The sequence below is a fragment of the Rutidosis leptorrhynchoides genome, chromosome 1 (assembly GCF_046630445.1).
Source record: "Rutidosis leptorrhynchoides isolate AG116_Rl617_1_P2 chromosome 1, CSIRO_AGI_Rlap_v1, whole genome shotgun sequence".
Taxonomy (NCBI): domain Eukaryota; kingdom Viridiplantae; phylum Streptophyta; class Magnoliopsida; order Asterales; family Asteraceae; genus Rutidosis; species Rutidosis leptorrhynchoides.
Genome location: NC_092333.1, coordinates 558,386,872 through 558,393,298, shown reverse-complemented (window position 1 = coordinate 558,393,298; position 6,427 = coordinate 558,386,872).

Below are 6,427 nucleotides of genomic sequence, written 5' to 3'. Positions count from 1 at the left end.
TCGATTACTTGATTTGGCGGTTTGATTCCGAGCTTTTTGTGTCCAGATTCTAACCCCATCTGAAAATCGTGAACAGACATCCATCTCATCGAGTCAAGAATAAATCTGTAGACTGCCTTCATCGCAGTAGCATGATAAATTGTTGCAGATTCATTCAAGTCAATCAAGTAATTGTAGATGAAAATAATGTCATCCATCTTCAGTTTATCAAAATCTGCTTCAGAGAACTGATAATCCTCATCATCCATTCTTGTTACCTGAAACACTGGAATCTTCACTCCATCCTTATTAATCATCAAAACCTTATTTATGCTTTTGATCTCTGAATTCCGCTGCTCTTGAAGTTTTTCTTCATTCTTCAATTTAAATTTGTTGCGAACACTCAGATAAGCTTTGAGATATTCCGGATTCTTATGATATTTCCATGCACCCAGAACACTCATTGATGCAGAAAAGACGAGATCAGAATCACCATAGATTCTATACGCTTGTTGTTCAATGAATGGTGAACGAAGAATCATATTCTCTTCTTCCTCACTTAGTTGGAAATCAGCATCACGCTCAAGAACAATCTCTGCAATTTGAAATGGAACATTCAGATCAGGAGAAGTCGTAGTATCTTCCTTGCCGTTAGAGAAAATCTCCTTTTCAAAGTGTATCCCAAATTCATCAGTTAGAGATGACAAGTTAACAAGTTGATGATCATTGAATTCATTGGTGAAATTCGACGACCCCTTCAAAATATCTTCAATATTATCAAAGTTTTGATTGTCCTCTTGAGCTGACTTATTCTCTACTTGATCAGCTGAATCCATAATCACAAGCATCCCTGAGTTACCCCTCTCTGACCTTCCGATTCATCTAGAAAACTTTCACACTGAATTTCCTCAATTTCATCACTTTCAGAATCAGATATATCAACAACATCTTGATCCTTATGTTGACTAGATGCACCAGTTTCATAAGTTGATTTTTGAAAACCACTGGACCGATAACCACTTTGTCTATTCTCCCCCTCATGAAGATTGTCGGGATCGAAATCATCATGATCAGGCATGTGAATTGGTCCAGGTGACTTGCATGGAGATAAAGGATATACTATCCTTGCTTGCTCAAGATAAATCATCATAGTCTCGCGAACTTCATCAAGATCAGTTCGTTTAGCAAACTTAGCAAGATATAGTTCCTCCACCTTATTGTCAGAGAGATATCTTAATCCATATCTATTCAAAATCCAAGAAGGTGACCCAGTTGGTGAAACAACGGTGTAACCACGAACAACATCAGCATCATCAGCAATTGTTGAAGGCGATGTTGATGGAAGTGTTTGATTTGCCGTGAGGGCAGGTAAGGATATACGTGCGGTATTATACTTATATGTAGGGTTGTACATACTACTAGTCAGATTCGTGATATCCCCTTCTGATGGAGGTTGGGCAACAACCGGAGTTGTCACCGGCGAAGTTTCTTTCGAAGCATCTGCCTCCATGACTTTAGTCTAATGGGACTCTGACACAGTAGTAGAATAACCTGTCGGTTTAGATCTCGCAGAGATATTACTATCTCCAACTCCTGAAATCATTGATATACCATGAGGTGGTACATCTCTTTCAGTTAATGACTCTTCCTCCAGACCCTGAGATTCAGAATCCAGAAGAGAAGTGGTTTCAACCAATGGATCACTTTCATGAATCAAGGGATCAGTTTGCTAGAAGTCTGATAAATATCCCGAAGGATTGTCATGTTGACTCGTTTCCATGGGACTCGGCAAATCTCCCTCATTAAGATAAGCCGGACCTCGAGGCCCTGTTGTACGTTGAGGCACAGGAGGATTTCCAGCCGATACGCAGGGTGCCTTTTTAAGACTTTTCGGATCCCCTTCGGCCGTTCTGGACTTCAATGATTGAGTTTCCTCAATCAATTGAGTCAACGCAGACTTTACTGCAGAGGAAGACTTTACTTCCTTAGATGCCGAAGCATCTTGCTGTGTAGGATTTATTATTAAATCATGTTTAGATTGGATGGGCTTATTGGTCTTTTTACCATCCGTGCGTTTAGCTCTCTTGCCTACCGAAGCTTGCGCTTCATTTAGCGTAGGGCTTACTGTTATTATTGGATGTGATACGGAGATGGGTGAGGGTGACCTAATCGGCTCTAGGTCTTGGTCCGTATCACCAATGGTTGGAGTAACTGTTTGGCGGACGATAGGTGTCGAAGTCTGAGATCTAGTTACTCGTTGGGTTGGCGGAGTCTGAATCATCTCATCAGGCATAAATCGAGTTCTCTTAGGAGAATGTTCAGGAGATGATTCAGTTGCTGAAGAATCAGTGTCACTGCTTCCCTCAGGTGTTGTTGAAAGGGTTGGTTCAATCCTAGATGATCTAGGTTCCCTGATCCTCAAGGATTGAGCATGGTGAGCTACCCTAGAACGTTTGAGGTTCACCCTAAGTGGAGGATTAGCTGGCCCGGGTGGTTGTACTACAAGTTCCTCTATAACCTCTGGGGCTGGAACCGCGACGGGTTCAACTTGTGCTTATTGTACCGGGTTCGGAAGTGGTATTCCTACAGCCTCAAAATATGAACGCATACGAGCGTCTTGGGGTGCAGCTAGCCCCACAAGCTAATTTGGAATCGGCGCAGTGAATTGATTATCAGATACCATCGGGGTATTTATCTTTAGCTCCCCAAATCTTTTCATCTGTAATCCATGTGTACCTGGTACAAATATATTTGTATTTCTGCAAGCATTTATAGCATCATGGATAAAGATATAGAAAAACCTTTCACAAGGGATGTATGAACCCCTTGGCTTATCATCTTGGGCTTGAACCAAATCCTATAGAAGCTCTGCATAGTCAGGAGTCTCTACTCTTGTGAATGAGTAGAACAGCCTCAGTATTAGCACCGTCAAGCTGTCTGATCCACTCCTTGTCATCAACAAGCATCTGTTGATGATTGAGAAGATCACATATCACCTTGAGTGCAGGTATTTCTTCTAAAACTTAGCCAGTGGAACAATGGTAGCTCCAACATAACCAAGATCAAAAATTGAAGACATCATCTGCTGAGTAGCAGGGAAAGCAGGAGCATTTTGAACAAGAGGAAGCTGAAAGATCCTCCTGAAATTAGCCTTTGTAATACTCCTCATCCCTTGAACTCCTCTTAGCTCAAATTCAAATCGAGCTTGTGTACCCTCTGGATTTGCAGCAGTCGGTTGTGTAGCTTCCACAAACCTAATAGTTCTGTTAAGTAGCTCCAGATCTGTCACAGGCACACTGGCAATTGAGCTTAGAGCAGGCCACGGTGTATGCCTCTCTAGAATTGCAGTCCAGTAGTTGCAGGGAATGTTGGTTTCAGAGTTGATAAAGTGATTGTTCGTCATTTAGCTGTATAAATAAGAAATAGAAGACCACAATATGTTTAACATAAAGCACATATCTCTATTCCTATTTGCCTTTGAAATCCTTTGTATTTTTCAAGTTTTATAATTTTTATGATTTTTCTAAGTTATAAAAATCATTTATTCCAAATATAAACAAGTAATTGACAAACATGACATCCATATGATATTCATTACAGTACAAAATTATCATGTAAAGCCAATTATATAACACAAAGAATCAGAACAATACTTAGTCAAATTTAAACACAAATCAAGCAGATTCGGTAGTTATGAAAACTTAAGATTCTATAACTAAATAAGCTTGAGTTTTCATACCAAAGACTTAAATAAAGCATGCAAGATTTATCAAGTTGAAAATTACATTATTTTTAAAGTACCAAATTACAGACTCGGTAAAATGCCAAGAACAGATTCGGTATCTTCAAAAATCACACATAATCACCCAAACATGCATATTCAGTCTTATATCATGCAAAAATATGATCATAATCAATTAACAACTCAATCAAAGCAGAAAAGCATGTTAATCATTTGAACAGACTCGGTACTGTAGCAAGAACACATTTGGTATGTACAGAATCCATCAAATACTCAATTAAACATGTAATCAGACATGGTCAATTGATAGATCAACTAATTTAACATAGATTTGACAAGAATTTATGTTAATTGACCAAATCAGATGAGTTTAATCTATGAATTAAGAAACTCGACTCAGATTCGGTATAATCAACACTTTTTCAAAATTAAGTGTCACAATCATGTTATTTGCATTATTTTCTGCTTTAAAAATGTTCAATCATCTCAGATCTACAACATGTGATACTTAAATTTGTACCAAAGATTTGAAGATACAGAGAGACGGATTCGGTAGATTAGGTAGACTCGGTAGATTAGTTCAGATTCGGTATGCAATTAGAGTAAAGTGAGAGAAAGTTTGACTTTGACCCTGCTATTTATAGATACCGAATGTTTTGAAGATATGGGCTTTACCGAATGGGCCATAAATACCGAATACAGTCCAATTTCAGATTTAAACATATTCACTTCAAATTTTGAAAAATCTTTATCAAAAAAAATCATTCAAGACTATCACATTTTTATGAAAAATATTTCTGAGACAATTTTTGAAAATTTTGAACTTACCGAATCTGTACTGTTGGTTGTCAGATTCGGTATAATGCTAAAATTTGCATTTATTCATTTAAAATTCACATCTTTTTGAATTTTATCTTTTCCAATTTTTATGAATTTTATAAAACAAGATTTGTACTTAGAAAATTTTGAATTACGTACAAAGTACAAATCTTCAGTGATACCAATTGTTAAAACGGGTTGCATACTGAGATGTATACAAGCCATAGTGAATTATTTTCAGATATAAACAAAGAAGTTATGAAATTCACTTTTGAAAAACAATTTTATTTTCATTTTCTCCCATTTTCTCCCCCTCAAAATGTGATATACAAGAAAGTAAATCACCATTTTGATATTTTCCCAAGAAAATGAATGAACTCCCCCTTGAAATATAATATCAATGAGTTACCTCCCCTGTAACAACCTAACCCTTATGCAACCGAAATATGCAAAAAAAAAAAAAAAAATTTGTTTGTTCAGCAAATGGCGCGGCGCGCCATATGGCCGCGCGGCGCGCCAAACTGGTCTGTCCAAAAAGTCTTTAAACGTGAAAAAGATTGGCCACTTCCCGAAATATTTAGACGAAACGCTTTTACCCACATCTTCAAATATGTAAAACTAACACGATTCAAACATAAAATAAGTTTTACAAAGTGGGGCCCACATCGGCCGTTTTACGAGTTTCATACAAAAGTTTGAGTTCGACCACATTAGTTTAATTTTCAAACAAACTACGAGCATGATGTTTGGGGATAAACTACCCAAATCCTAGGCCGAATCCACAAGTAATCCAAGCAAGCAACCAAAAAGGGAAATCATCTAAATCCCGAGCATACCCTTGCCACGTCCGCCTCCGAACCTAAAAATGTAAACAACGAGAGGGTAAGCTAATGCTTAGTGAATGCAAAACTTATATGCATACATACATAATCCAATTACTTGTATACACCTACACAACCACACAATAACATTAGCAAACCGCAATATCGAATAAACGGATAATCGTACATACAACAAGTCAACATCATTAGCATAGAGATCTCAACAATAATATACGCCAAATACAAATACGTACAATGCTAATAAAATTACACATCCCAATATACCCAATGTCGACATTCGACTCGATGGTGGACGACGAAGAGTAGTAGGTCAAAATCGTTAACTACTCACCACCCATCGCACGCGTACGTGGCCGACGAAGAGTAGTAGGTCAAAATCGTTAACTACTCACCACTACGCACCATGAGGCCGACGAAAAGTGCAACCGAAATGTTAACACTTACCTCAATCACAAGGATGGCCGACGAAAAGCGAAACCGCTTACCATCCCACGATAAGTGGCCAACGAAGAGCGGATCCCCAAACGGATACACTCACCACTTACCCAAACACACATATGCGGCCGACGAAGAGCGATAGGTCAAACATTAATCACTCACCACATATCTAAACATACACATGTAGCCGACGAAGAGTGATAGGTCAAACGTTAATCACTCGCTACATGCCCAAACACACACATGTGACCGACGAAGAGTGATAGGTTGAACATTAATCACTCATCACATGCTCACCTCTAATCGTGGTCAACAAAGAGTCATTCCTTTCGGATATAACTCACCACATTCCAAACACCATATATATACACACGTGGCCGACAAAGAGTGATAGGTCATACGTTTATCACTCGCCACATACACAAAACGATTATAGCCAACGAAGAGCTATCCACACGGATATCACTCACTATATTTTTCCCAACTCAAATGTGGTCCACGAAAAGTGAATCCTAACGGATGTCACTTACCACATCGCACACAAGCAACCAAATTATATACATAAGCGTATAAATATTCCACTCACCTTGATTACTTGAAAAGCAAT